Source organism: Podarcis bocagei, assembly GCF_964188305.1.
Source record: "Podarcis bocagei genome assembly, chromosome: 10".
In the NCBI taxonomy this organism is placed as follows: domain Eukaryota; kingdom Metazoa; phylum Chordata; class Lepidosauria; order Squamata; family Lacertidae; genus Podarcis; species Podarcis bocagei.
The window spans coordinates 68,726,828-68,742,265 of NC_138135.1; positions in this window are offsets into that span (position 1 = coordinate 68,726,828).

Here is a 15,438-nt window from a genome sequence, read left to right on the forward strand (position 1 = left end):
TGTGGACTCATATAGACTGTGTTGGCTCCCCATGTCACACTAAACTATGGCTTAGCAGTACATCTGAATAGGGCCTCGGTGCTACTATCAGGCTGCTGCCAGTGACTCCCGGCCGGTTGCCCAGGAACGTACAAAGACAAGGAAATGAGTCTGACTATACGCTTTTTATTCAGTATTTACGGAGAGAGACTAGAGAACCCAGTCTCTTGGATAATGGTGTTGTCCTGTCTCTCCCACTTCCTCATTCGTCATTTTCATCGTCTTGCCTACGGGTGCCGCTGAGTGCCCTTTGCCTTTGAGCTCTTTGCTCTCCTACTTCCTTTCTTTTTAAAAATATTGTTAATTATTTTTTTCAACAGATATAACAAAAATAAACAACAACAAACCAGAAGCCCTAGCAATGTGGCCCAAGGGTGTGAAAATCCAAAGACTTTGATTCCACTTTGAGCCAGAAACTCTGTGCCGCTTCCCGTTTTATATTAAAATAGAACCTGCTGGCTTCTTTAGCAGATAACCCTTTCAGACAGGCAAACACCACACAACACCTCAGCAGCCTCTTTTGCCATTAGCTGATGAAAGGGAGATTTGAGAAGGACAGTTGTGGAGGCAAATGCAGCCGACATACATGTGCCGCCATCCAACTGCCGAAGAGACAGCCTTGGCTGGTTTGCAATGTCCAAAATCACGATGATTACTTAATAATCCATCTCTTCTCTATTTCATTTCTTTTTTCACCTCAGCCCTTTCTAAATTCTCTGCTTGGGGGGGATACACACACACACAGTGGTACCTCGGGTTACAAATGCTTCGGGTTACAAACACTTCGGGTTACAAACGCCACTAACCCGGAAGTAATACCTCGGGTTGCGAACTTTACCACCAGGATGAGAACGGAAATGGGGGAGGCCCCATTAGTGAAAGCGCACCTCAGGTTAAAGAACGGTTTCAGGTTAAGAACGGGACCTCCAGAATGAATTAAGTTCGGAAGCTGAGGAACCACTGGTAAAGGTAAAGGTAAAGGGACCCCCTGACCATTAGGTCCAGTTGTGAATGACTCTGGGGTTGCAGCGCTCATCTCGCTTTATTGGCCGAGGGAGCCAGTGTACAACTTCCGGGTCATGTGGCCAGCATGACTAAACCGCTTCTGGCGAACCAGAGCAGCACACGGAAATGCCGTTTACCTTCCCGCTAGACGTATTTATCTACTTGCACTTTGACGTGCTTTCAAACTGCTAGGTTGGCAGGAGCCGGGACCGAGCAACGGGAGCTCACCCCGTCGTGGGGGTTCAAACCGCCAACCTTCTGATCGGCAAGTCCTAGGCTCTGTATATATGGTAGCTGCAATCAAATACACTCCACTCCTCCCTGGAGATGACAGGCATGTTTCCCCTAACTTTCGTTATCTTGCTCAAATTCAGCAGAACCAAACGAACATTTCCCCCAACATGCCGCAGTTCCAATGAGGCAATTTATCAACTGCTCGGGACTCTCTCACAATCGCCCGATCCTGAATTTCAGTTATCTGTGGTGTCAGAAGCTGCTAATGGCCCATAAAATTTAGCAACTTCTCCATAAGCTGTGGGTTAATGAAAAATCGGTTAAATTGTTCACAGATCACTTGCAGCAGTGCCCTTTTGATTTGTTCTAGCATTGCCTTGGCAAAGGTTACGTTAACTGAGAAGGAGGAAAGAATATAGACAGGGTGGGAGAGGTTCTTTGCCCTCAAGAGATGCTTGGATTATCATTATTATTTTATTTCTCGTGGATGCTCTGCGTAGCTCTGAGTGTAACCGGGGGAAACCACCAAAATGTTGGAAATACAAGGAAAAAAACACGAGAATTTTGTTTGCATTTCCTTGTACAGACAGTATGGTGGCTCTCAAACATCTTTCCCCCCCCCCCAGGGTAAACCAAACACAACCACTATCCTGTGCTGGAAAAACAAAGCATTTTCTTTAGTCCTGATAGCCATGTAAGTTTGCAATGAAAGCTAAAAGTCTCCAATAGAAATGGAGTGTCAGCAAGCTACCTCATTTGCAAAGGATGCTGGCTCTAATTCAAGGGAGGACAGGGCAGAAAGTGGAGGCCCACAGTAGGTGGCGCTAGAGCCAAGGATGGGCAGAACCATCTCATTCTTGTTTTGTCCCCGTTCTCATCCCTGCTGAGTTCTACAGAGGGCTGAGCTTGGCGGGGCAGTGTCTCATTGCTCTAATGAGCAAAATTCCCTTATACTGGGGCAGGAGAGCTAAAAGCAATGCCAATATACTTCTGGCAGCCAATGCACTCCTTTGGTTTCAGATAGTACAGTGGTACCTCGGGTTAAGAACTTAATTCGTTCCAGAGGTCCTTTCTTAACCTGAAACTTTTCTTAACATGAAGGGCCACTTTAGCTAATGGGGCCTCCTGCTGCTGCCGTGCTGCCACCACGCGATTTCTGTTCTCATCCTGAAGCAAAGTTCTTAACCTGAGGTACTATTTCTGGGTTAGCAGAGTCTGTAACCTGAAGCATCTGTAACCTGAATCATGTGTAACCCAAGGTACCACTGTACATGGGTCAATGGGTTTAAAAAGCCTGGGACACAAATTTTCACAGCCCTCTATGGTGGCTCATTTACCAGAAATAATGTCTTTAGCATTAACCCACACACAAAAAGGTTTCGTATAAAAATTTCTCAACTACATAAATGTCATTATCACCAACAGTCTATTTCTTCTTTAATAATCATAATCGTAATCATAATAATTTATTATTTATACCCCGCCCATCTGGCTGAGTTTCCCCAGCCACTCTGGGCGGCTCCCAATCAAGTGTTAAAAACAGTACAGTGTTACATATTAAAAACTTCCCTGAAGAATAAAACCCGTTTTATTTTGCTTTCCAGAGGAGCATCTTAGTGCCTCATAGACATGGTGCTTAGGTGTGTTCATGCTGCTTTGGGAAAAGCCAGGACAGAAAATGGTTGTGCATGATTAGACTGATCACTATGGAAACTAAACGAGACCCAACCATTATGATGCAATAGCTGTTGTTGTTGTGAAGTGTGTGTAGCCTCTCCAATTTCCTTGCAGGTGGCCATGATGCGAATTGTAGCCTATCATCTAGCAACATTTAGAAAGGCACAGATCAGCTACCCCTGCTAAAATGGTCAGCATCAGCCCTTGGAATAGGGCATCAAAACAGACCATCAATGGAGAGGGCAGTTGATTAAGCTATTTTTAAGACTGCTCTTCTAAGTGCACTGGAGAGGCCATGAGACTTTGTAAACAAGCTTAGAATCACACTGCACATGTCTCTCCTTTATATTGACTCAAATACAGACAGCTAACTTCATCACTTCCCAGCCCTTAGGCCCTGGTTGCACTCACACAAAATTATATAAATTCAGAAACGCTGGCCTTCTCCCCATTTATTTCCCTACTGTAGCCGAGCAATGATATTTATTTCACTTTTCTGAAGAGCACGGCACATACAGCGCCTTAGGCATCTTTACTCTGCTTTGAGAAAGGCCACAGTAGAAAACCATTTTATGTGAATCTTGGCTGTTGGAAAGTAAGACACTGTTTAGCTGGCAAAGTGCGGCAGAACTTGTTAAATTGTGGCGCAGTTGCCCTGGCAGCCCCTGTCATGGCCTAGAGGAGGTTTTGCCTTTTTGCAAATCAGTCAGTGACCAACAACAGGTGAAGATTGGCCACAACTTTATTGACTAAAGGTAAAGGACCCCAGCAGTTAAGTCCAGTCGTGAATGACTCTGGGGTTGCAGTGCTCATCTCACTTTACTGTCCAAGGGAGCCGACATTACTGTTTTTCCAGGTCATGTGGCCAGCATGACTAAGCCACTTCTGGCGAAACCAGAGCAGCGCACGGAAACGCCATTTACCTTCCCACCGGAGCGGTACCTATTTATCTACTTGCACTTTGATGTGCTTTCGAACTGCTAGGTTGGCAGGAGCTGGGACCAAACAACGGGAGGTCACCCCATTATGGGGATTCGAACTGCCGACCTTCCGACCGGCAAGCCCAAGGCTCAGTGGTTTACACCACAGCGCCACCCCGCACCAATTAACCCAACATGGCATTGGGTTAGGACTTGTTGGCCAAAAGGACTTCTAACCTGAAGTCTAACCTTCATCCTGCATTGATGACCCAGCATGGTGCAAAACCATGCAGCTGGGATTACTGGCAACTTGTAATGGCTACTGGTCAGCCTGCCCCACTCAAGCTAGAACCAGTGACTGTTCACCTCTCATGGCCCCTTAAGAGGGTGCCTCTTTATACATATAACCCTACCCAATGCAATTTCAGCCAGGTTGTGACGGTGAGACACCTAACAATTCCACATGCAGATATCACTGACCCCATCAGCCACTTAGAACCTGTTAAAAAGAGTATGGCCGGCAGTTCTAATCCCATGAGTCATATTATTCCTATTTTACATATGGCAAATTGAGGCTGAGTGATTGTGACTCTCTAGCACAAACAAAGGGCAAATATGTGCATTATCTATCATCATACTCTTCAAGATGATGGGATGTGGCTTTTGCGAGAATCAAGGGTGTTTATAGAGATATTTGTCTAATATAAACTCACTTGGAACAAAGAGTTCTCAGCTTTGGATGCTGAGAAAGACTTCCAAGTCCACAGCTGGGTAACACCAACAAAAATATATATATCACAAAAATGGGGAAAGTTTTGAAAGAGGGTGTTGAAACATTAGGCTATATGTTGTAACCATGTGGTCAATGTGTAGGCTCGGGTCCAAAATGGAGTTTGCAGGTAAAACGAATCCCTGCCAGGTGCTACAGATTGCACATCTAGGATTCTGAGATGAAGAAGCAATGGCTCCTTTCCCCATTCCCCGTTGTTGAGAAATCAAAGTCTGGCTTGTAATCCAGCTCCGTCCCATGCCTGGGCAGACAGAGCAAAAGTAAAGGAAAATGTGGTGGTCTTCAATTTAGGGGGTTTTTGTGGCTAGTATTCTAGGTAGAAAAGAGTCAGATTGTGTAATATTACCTAGGGATTGCAGGTGTCTCCCTCAGAGTGCAAAGTCCATTTTCAGGTGGCCAGAGATATTCTGCCTCTGGTTGCAGATTCTAGTCTAAATGGCTATTTTTGGTATTCTTCAAGACACTCAACTCTTCCTTGATGCAGGTGCATTTAGCTAAAATGCTGGACTCATGGGAGTCACCCAAGGTCACAAACTGAGAACAAGTAAGAAGAGAAGACTGGAGCCCACCAAAGACCAAATCACTCAAGTGACCCAACAGTCAATATCCATTTTACAGAAGGTAAATAAATATTTATTGTTTGGGAGTACAAAAGAAAAGGTGTTCGAAACAAAGACATAAAACATGAGTAATGGACTTGGCCAGTTCTCGTTTAATGTAAGAGTAATAGCTAAATAAATCCTTAGTAGAAACTTTCAGTGATCACTCTTGAGGATGTACACTAATAAGGTAAAGATAAAGGACCCCTGGACAGATTAAGTCCAGTCAAAGGCAACTATGAGGTTGTGGGGCTCATCTCGCTTTCAGGCTGAGGGAGCCAGTGTTTGTCCACAGACAGCTTTCCGGGTCATGTGGCCAGCATGACTAAACCACTTCTGGTGCAACAGGACACTGTGACTGAAATCAGAGTGCACGGAAATGCTGTTTACCTTCCTGCTGCAGTGGTGCCGATTTAGCTACTTGCACTGCCGTGCTTTTGAACTGCTATGTTGGCAGGAGCTGGGACAGAGCAATGGGAGCTCACCACTATTGCACAGATTCGAACCGCCGACATTCTGATCGGCAAGCCTATGAGGCTCAGTGGTTTAGACCACAGCGCCACCCGCTCCAGTACGCTAATGAGGCTGTGTGACAAGTGCCAAGGAAAACAGGCATCCAGACTTGACTGCTGCAGAGTGCTGAACGAGGGGCTACCCTTTGAGAAAAGTCCAACAACCAGCATCTCCATTTCACTACAGTCAATGTTGGGGGCAGATGTGATTTGGAGCAGCGAAGCAGGAAATTGACACAGCTGTGTAATCTTTGTCCCTCTGAAATTCTCCCCCTGGCTGTAGGGTGTGTCTGGAAGGATAAAGATAAAGTATAAAGGGCGGGGCATTTCATGAATTCCTGTGTACCATCACCACCACCACCACCACCACCTATTTATTTGTATGCCACTTTTCCAACAAATTGTGCCCCAAGTGGCTCACAAAATCTCATGTGATCAATTAAGTACAGCGGTTTTTAAAAAATGCATATTAGAAACAATTAGAAATAATAATATTGAACAATAAAAAACAATAATCCATGCACATTTTATTTGAATGCGTAATTCAGTTCCACACTGTCCCCAGCTGCCCTCAATGTTCGAGAAGCTGTATATGAGACAGGGCTGTTGTGTTCTGGTGAAATATCCCAGTTTGGAAATAGCACAAACTTGCAGCCTAAAGAAAATAAACAGCACTGATGTCACAAGAAACAAAAACTTGGATCAGTACATTTGCTAAAGGGAGGAACTGGTGCTGTTTTGCATTGCAGGTGTAACATGTAGCTAAGCAATAAGACACTTTTTAAAAAACTGAACATCATTGTTACAGATAAGCAGGGAGTTATTTCCAGTATTTTGGTTGAACGCTGTTTTTGCCTTTAAAAAAAGAACCACACCACCAGAAAACTTTAGAAAGAGAACCGCTGTGCATCAGATATGGTTATTTTGCTTCAGGACTACAAAACTGTGAATATAGCTCCACTTACTGGCAAAAATCATGAGGGGGAAATGTAACATCAAAAAGCCACGTCTTCCTTTAATTAAGATTTCTTCACTATGTTTGGCTTTGGTACAGCATAATACTGGTAAAGTGGTACCTCGGGTTGCAGACGCTTCAGGTTACATATGCTTCAGGTTACAGACTCCCCTAACCCAGAAATAGTACCTCGGGTTAAGAACTTTACCTCAGGATGAGAACAAAAATTGCACGGTGGCAGCGGGAGGCCCCATTAGCTAAAGTGGTACCTCAGGTTAAGAACAGTTTCAGGTTAAGAACGGACCTCCAGAACAAATTAAGTTCTTAACAACTTTCGTTTCAAGTATCTTTTGATTCGAGAAAATATATAATTAAAATTATTCCAGGAATCACAGATAAATCCTCCTGCCTGACTGCCGGGATCCAATTGCTACTGAGATAGGAAGTCTAGGACAATCTGAAGATATGCCGATGTAGGAAATTCATGCCAGTTTGGCACCACCATTCTGCCAATGTCACCATGTGCAGGGGATGGGAGAGAGATACAATTTGATTTTCATTTTAATGAGAAACTACCTGATTTGCGGACTTCCGGGGTGGCGCCATCGGCAATGGCGGACTCCCTCTGAATTGGAGGGACTAGCTCCGCGCGAAATGGGTCTTTTCCGCTACGGTGAAGCGGGGACCCTTTTAAAAATCACAGGCGGATGAAGCCTGTCACCATGGGACTCGGCGGGCACCCTTAGCGCCCCCCCAACCCGCAAAGGAACCCACTAACGGACTCCGACGCAAAGAGGGGGAAGTGGCGCGGTGCTGTGAGTCAACTGCTATTTCTGTGGAGCGAAGCCGCATAGCCGTTGCCGGAGAGCGCTGCCTTTTTCTTGGGACAATTTGGCTTCTAAAATAAGCACTCGTGAGTACTTAAACTTTGAACAATTGGACTTTAAATAAGGACTTGCGAGCAGAAAGGAATTGGACTTAAAATTTTTACTTCAATTGGTACTGAAACGGGAAGGTCTAAACAGGAAGTCAGCCTTCCGTTTCTTTGTAGACAGAATAAAGCAAAGACAACGTAAACTAGAGCTCAGAAAATTGCTTCTAAAGGATTGGCTTTCATCATTTAAAATTGTTGAACCCCCCTTCGGCAGCAGGAGAAGAAGGTGGATCTTTTCTGGACTGTTTAAACCTGCAGAAGTGAGTTTAAAGTAAAGTAATTTTCCATCGTCCTGATCCTGGAGCGGGGTGTCAGGACTGACGTTTGAAGCTCATTGACCAGAGACAAACGCTTTTGACAGATAGCTAAAAGAAGAGAAACATAGTGATTCCATTGTTTCCTTTCGCACCTTAAAGGAACAAATATTGACAAAATATCTGAAAAAAGGAAACTCTGTTACTAGACTTGTTTTTAAAAGAAAGATTAAATAGAAGTTTTCCCCCTAGAGGGAGACTGTGAAACTGTAACCAACTCCTGGGAGCTGGCAGCTGTTACAGATTACAATCGTGGGAATAGACATCTGACCTTCAGGGCAATGTATTCAGAAGCTCTGTTGTGTGCTTTCTATAAAACAAATGCCCTACTGGAACAGCTACATGAGAAGACGAATTTGATGGCTGATTCGATTAGAAATTTTGAACAGGCAGTGGGAAAATATGTGGAGCCCACCCAGGAATTAAATCAGGAGTGTGCCCTGACAGAACAGGCCCAACAGGAATATGAACTTTTGGATTTGACAAATGAACTTGGAAAAAGCCAGATTTGGAAAGAAAAAGTTTGGTTTGGTCTGGAAATGGGGGGTTGGATAGACCCTCCTATGCAGGGATGTTTGGACTTTTCAAGTCTGGCAATGGGCCGTGAGATGTTTGGGATTGTGGGGGCTCTCAATTTTGGAGGGATTTTGAAACATGTCTTTAAATACCACATAGAATTTAGTGTCGATTATGGAAAAGGGGCTGATCTGTCGAGAAGGGTAAAAAATATTCCTAAGCTGGAGTTCCCACGAGTGAAACGTGCAGGAGACAAGGGAAAATACAGTTACAAATATGAAGAAGAGCTGCGGAAGGGACATGGAAGAGACTTAAGGGCTTCGGATATTAGGATACCAGGTTAATGCGCCAGATAGATGGGATAATGAGGACTGACAAAACCCGGGACCAGGAGGAAGGGACGCTGGATGAAGATTGGATTTGTTTTTATTTCCTTTTTTCACTACTAGGACTGTTTTACAAAATTGATGAATGTTAGAAAAATGTTGGAATGAAATTACTTGGTTTTAGTAAAAATGTTTGAAGAATTATGCAAGAATATTATGGTTATGAGAAGTTGGTAAAAATAAGATTTAAGTTTTAAGTTTCAAGGTTTTTATAGTAAGATAAGATTAAAATAGTTTAAGGTAATGTAATGACAGAATATTATGAAATATGGAAAGGATTTGCTGTGACAATTAACAACCAGGATACAAGGAAGGGGAGGAGGAGGAGGTCAAGGAAAGAGGGTAATGATAGTTAAGGAGTTGAGAATAATGGATTTGTTTTTAAATGTTTTTAAATGTTTGTGGTGTATTTTTGGTTTCCCCCCCCCCCCCTCTTATTTTGAATTTGTATATGTATGGTTGGAAGTGGCTTGTTTTTTTCTTTTTCTACTTTGTTTTTCTTTTGTAACTTTTAAAAAAAACTTTTTCAATAAATATCATTTTTTTTTAAAAAAAGAGAAACTACCTGATTTGCAAGGGACGGGGGTGGCGCTGTGGGTTAAACCACAGAGCCTAGGGCTTGCCGATCAGAAGGTTGGCGGTTCGAATCCCCACAACGGGGTGAGCTCCCGTTGCTCGGTCCCTGCTCCTGCCAACCTAGCAGTTCGAAAGCATGCCAAAGTGCAAGTACATAAATAGGTACTAGTCCGGTGGGAAGGTAAACGGCGTTTCCGTGCGCTGCTCTGGTTCGCCAGAAGTGGCTTAGTCATGCTGGCCACATGACCTGGAAGCTGTACGCCGGCTCCCTCGGCCAATAAAGTGAGATGAGCGCCGCAACCCCAGAGTCGGCCATGACTGGACCTAATGGTCAGGGGTCCCTTTACCTTTACCTTTACCTGATTTGCACCAGTGGCGTAGCTAGCCGCTCAGGTGCCCAGTGCGGCACAAGTGTCCTGCAGCCGGGGGCAGGGCATGCTGCGTGAAGCATCTCCACCGCCTCCCGCTCAGCTGAGGGAGAGGTGGTGGGCAGACGCAAGCCCCACGCTGCCGTTTCTCTGAGACAGAGATTGATGGGGCAGTGCCCTGTTTGCCCCAAAGGACCAGCTTCCACTGTTAGCGCCCCCTCTCCCAACACAAAGCTGAACAGCAGCATCCATCAGGTGCTAATTCAGAAGGACATAAGAAGAGTGCTGGATCAGAACAAAGACTATGTATCCCATCATCCTGCTCACTTGATGGCCAATCCGTTGCCTCTGGAAAGCCCCAAAGCAGATCAGGAGTGCAAAACCACTTGCTTGCTGTTTGCCTCCCAGAAGCTGGTATTCAGCAGCATAGTGCCTCTGATAATTGAGATTTTTTTTCTTTCTAAGGACTATATATCGGAACAATCTAAGCCGCACTCCCCCGAACGCACATCTAGAATACAAGTTTTCAGGAGCTGTTACTGTCAGGAAATTGAAAATGAAGTTTTGCCTTCAGGGAAACTTTTGACAGCACGCTGTCAAAGACACATCCCTGCTAGGGCGATCTCTTGGCTACAGTGGAGTAGACGGTGGGATGTTGGGATTTTATCAGGACGCAAAGGCAAATATGTGCCTTATGAAATGGAAAGAGGAGGCTCCTATTTCAAATGTCAGCCCCAAGGTTTCCACTGTAAGCATTTAATAAGGTGAATGCTAATTAAATTAGGGGGACTTAGTCTGTGGCACTTCTCTGGTTTAATATAGTCAAGTTTTCCCCTGTGCACTGTTTTCTTTTGTGCTCAGCATTAATAAAGGTGCAGCAGCCCACTGAATCTTACCTTCCCATGCAAAATCTTGCAGCTGATCTTTCCCTGTTGGTTCCCACTTGCTGAGAGCTGTAGGGAAGGTGCTTGGCTCAGTGCTGCCTACCCTGACTGCCAGTGGCTTTCAGGGTCTCGGACATCTGTTTCCCCCATCTAGCTAAAAAGGTAACAGACCCATGGACGGATTAAGTCCAGTCAATGGCGGCTATGGGGTTGTGGCGCTCATCTTGCTTTCAGGGCGAGGGAGCTGGCATTCGTCCGCAGAGAGTTTTCTGGGTCATCTGGCCAGCATGACTAAACATCTTCTAGTGCAACAGGACACCGTGACGGAAACCAAAGCGCACAGAAACGCTGTTTACCTTCCTGTCGCAGCAGTACCTATTTATCTACTTGCACTGGTGTGCTTTTGAACTGCTAGGTTGGCAGGAGCAGGGACCGAGCAACAGGAGCTCACTCCGTCGCGGGGATTCGAACCACCAACTTTCCAATCAGCAAGCTCAAGAGGCTCAATGGTTTAGACCACTTCCGGGGAGACGCCTCCGGCAATGGCTGGATTCCTCTGATCGGGAGGAATCAGCTCCGTGGAAATCTGGGTCTGGCCGCCACGGCGAAGGTGGAGACCCGTTAAAACGCACAGGCGGGAGAAGCCTGTGAGCGTGGGATTCAGCGGGCACCTTTTGCGCCTCCCCCACTCATGGGGAAACCCGGTTTCGGGGATCCAGAGTGACATGGGGTGAGCGGCGCGGTGCTTCGAATCATCTGCTTCTTCCACGGAGCGAAGCCGCATAGCTGTTGTCGGAGAGCGCTGACTTTTTCCTGTGGACAATTTGATTCTAAAGTAACTACCCATGAGTAGAGCTTAATCGGGAAAATTGGATTTTTAAAACGTCTAATTTGGCATCGAAATGGGGAAGGTTCAATACAGGAAGTCTGCCTTCCCCTTTTGTAAATAGACTGAAGCAATTGAGGCTGCAAGCTGAAGTCTTGGAAAGTCTTTTGTAAAAGACTAAATTTCCATAAGTAAAGAATATAACCCCCCCCCTTGGAGGCAGGAGAAGGGTGGGGGGGTTGTGGACTGAGTTTGCCTGCGGAAGAGACCAAGAGAGGTAAAATACCACTGCTCGGACCCTGGGAACGGGCTGCTAGTAGGTCTGACGTTTGGTGGGACGTTTATTGACAGCGTTTGGATCGTTCATTGACAGCTAGCATAAGAGAAGACACATTGTTTCTACTGTCTCCAGCAGTGAAAGTAACTGAAAATTGAAATTAGTTTTGGGTCGCTTGAACTGTGCCTATAAGAGGATATTATTTATCAATACAAATAGAAACTGTTTCCCTCTAGTGGAAGTTCTTGAAACTGGCGGCTATATAAGATCTGGGCTGGGAAATTTCCAGCTGTAAGATAAAAACCATGAGACTGTGAGACTGACCTTGATTCTATTGAGTGTTATGGTAGATGGGAAAGATGGAATGTTGCCAGAAGAGGCCTTAGCGGTTGTATTAGTGAAAATAAATGACTCGCTGGAACAGCTTCACAAGAAAACGGATGTGATGAATATGAAAGTGGATGCTGCAAATATTAAAATTGACTTAATGGTAGAAAGTTTAAATAACCTGGGACAAAAGGTGAATACCAACACAGAAACCACTCAGAAATTGATACAGGAATCTACCCTGATACGGCAAACTGTGGATGAAGTTAAGGAGGAAACCCTTGCTGCTGAAGTTAAAGTAATTCAACTGGAGAGAGAGAGAGTCCCATCCATACAAGGACAATTTGATGAATACAAGCTGACACTTGTTATGACTGAACTTAAAGAGAAACAGATGAAATTGAGGATCAGAGTCCTACCTGAGGAAAAGGAAAGCTTGATAGAGTTTCGGGAGGAGATAGGACTAACATTGGTTGAGAAAGAGAGGTATTTGGGGGTTAGCATGACCGCCGGAAATGTGAATCTATTCAAGGGCAACTGTGAAGGACGTTGGCTTGAAGAGAAGGGGGATTTGGAAATAGGGTTAAATTGGAAGTTGTTATTGTTGAGCTGAGTTGCTGTGGTGGGGATGAGGGTTGCTGTGATGTCGGGGATGTTGCTTTTGTTTCAAACATTGCAAGCTTTGGATGGGAGGGATTGTCTCAGGAGGTGGCAGAGGGACGTCTCTAGATTTGGTTGGCAGGGCAGGAAGCCTCGAGTAAAATTTAAGATATTAACGGATGCTAAAGAAGGAGGTGGACTTGCCCTACCAGACTCCTAAATTTTGTTGTGAATCATCTGCTTTTTGTTGGCTGAGAGAATCGGCAGAATCCGAGACCAGGGAGAAGAGCTGGTGGAAGAAGCCTGGAAGTTTAAAGACTATTTATAGAAATATTGCAAAATTAATGAATGTTAGAACAAAGTTGGAATGAAGTTATATGGCTTTAGCAGAAATGTTATAAGGAATTAAGTATAAATAGATCAATAGAGCATTAAAGGGAACAAAATAAGGTTAGAATGTGTTAAGATAATTATAGGATAGAAAACAGAGGAAGATGGAAAGGAATTGCTGAAATAATTAATTGATGTGGAATACAAAAAGGGAGGTGTGAGGAAGTCGTGGAAATAAGCAAATGAAAGATATGACATTGAAATTGTTTAATGTGTTTTAAATGGTCTTTGTTTTGTTTTATTTGTCTTATGTGTTAGTGTTTTGTAGTGTTTTGTATTGTATTGTGTTGTTTTTCGTTTGTTTTTTCTTTTTGCTTCTTTGTTTGTAGTGTTTAAATTTTTGGAAACTCAATAAATATTATTTTTTTAAAAAAAATAGACCACAGCACCACCCGCGTCCCTCTTCCCCAGGTCTACATGGATACGCCAGGGATTGAAAAAGGGACTTTTTTGCACACAAAGTGTATGCTCCATCACTGAGCTGCATGACCATTTTGAGCTCCTGGATGTGTCAAAGGCAAGGACTTGATTGCTGCCCAGGGCTTTTTGCTTGTTTGTTTCTTCGATGTCCATACTTATTATTTATCATTCAACACTCATTGCCCCTATCTGGGATATCACTGGTGTCCACATTTGTGATTCTCTGGCTAAATGTTAGCAATCTTATTTTTTAAAAAAGGTTTCTTCTTAGAGAGTTGTTTATCTTTAAACAGGACAGCCCTTCAAATAGAGAACATCTATGTCTGTAAAGCAGGGCACATTTTGGCCACCCCACATTCCCGGGAGAGTAAGCCCTGATTTGGATCGGGCCCAAGGCCCGTCTTGTCCAGCATTCCGTTCTCACAGTAGCCAACCACATGCCCATGGGAAGCCACAACACAGGACCTACAAATGCCTCAATACCCTCCTGATTTATGATTAGCATGCGTGTAAAGCAAGATGAGCGCCGCAACCCCAGAGTCGTCCGCAACTGGACTTAACTGTCAGGGGTCCTTTACCTTTAAGATCCCCTTGCCCACATCACTTGGGAAGACAGGCAAACTAATACCAGTGTACTGGAAGAAGCAAAGATCACCAGTGTCAAAGCAATGATTCTTCAACATCAACTTTGTTGGGCTGATTGTGTTGTGCGGATGCCTGATTATCGTCTTCCAAAGCAACTACTCTATTCCGAACTTAAAAATGGAAAGAGTAATGCTGGTGGTCAACAAAAGAGGTTTAAAGACTCAAGGCAAATCTTAAAAAAAAAATGTAGTATAAACACCGGCAATTGGGAAACACTGGCCTGCGAGCGCTCCAATTGGAGAACAGCCTTTACCAAAGGTGTCATGGGCTTTGAAGACGCTTGAACTGAGGACCAAAGGGAGAAACGTGCTAAGAGGAAGGCACGTTTGGCAAACCCTCACCGTGATCAACTCCCACCTGGAAACCTATGTCCCCACTGTGGAAGGACGTGTGGATCCAGAATGGGCCTCCACAGCCATCTACAGACACGCTGTTAAACCGTGTTTTTGGAAGCCAATCTTATTCGGCTATGAGTTGTCGCCAAAGAAGAAGAAGAAGAAGAAGAAGAAGAAGAAGAAGAAGAAGAAGAGGAGGAGTAGTAGTAGTTTGGATTTGATATCCCGCCTTTCACTCCCCTTCAGGAGTCTCAAAGCGGCTAACATTCTCCTTTCCCTTCCTCCCCCACAACAAACACTCTGTGAGGTGAGTGGGGCTAAGAGACTTCAAAGAAGTGTGAACAGCCCAAGGTCACCCAGCAGCTGCATGTGGAGGAGCGGAGACGCGAACCAGGTTCCCCAGATTACGAGACTACCGCTCTTAACCACTACACCACACTGTAGTGAAGAAGCTCCCCTTGCCCATGTTCTGTCAATTCACAGGAAGTCCAGGGCCAGAACACTTCCCTCTCCACATACTGAGAATGTGTTTATGCGGTAGAAGTTCTTGTAAGCAGATCTTTTAAACAGAACAGAAGCTGAGCGTTGGCAAATTCCAGCAAGCATCATGGTGACAGTGCCATATTTTCGTCCCACAACAGGAATGAGTGTTTGCATGATTTGCATTCTTGATCTAGATTCGCCATTTGAGAAAGTGAGTAGCTACAGCTGTAGCTGACGGAGGACAACCAATGTCAAGCCCCAATTTCCAGGCAAACTCTTAATCGGCGGTTTTGTTACATGTGACGCAAAGAGTTCCTTTAACAGAGCGGGGACACTTGTGAAGGAAAGGCACAGCCGCCAAGCTCTGAAAGCAACATTACGTTTGCTAAAAATGCAGAGAAGTGCTAATTATCGCTAAGGAGGGAT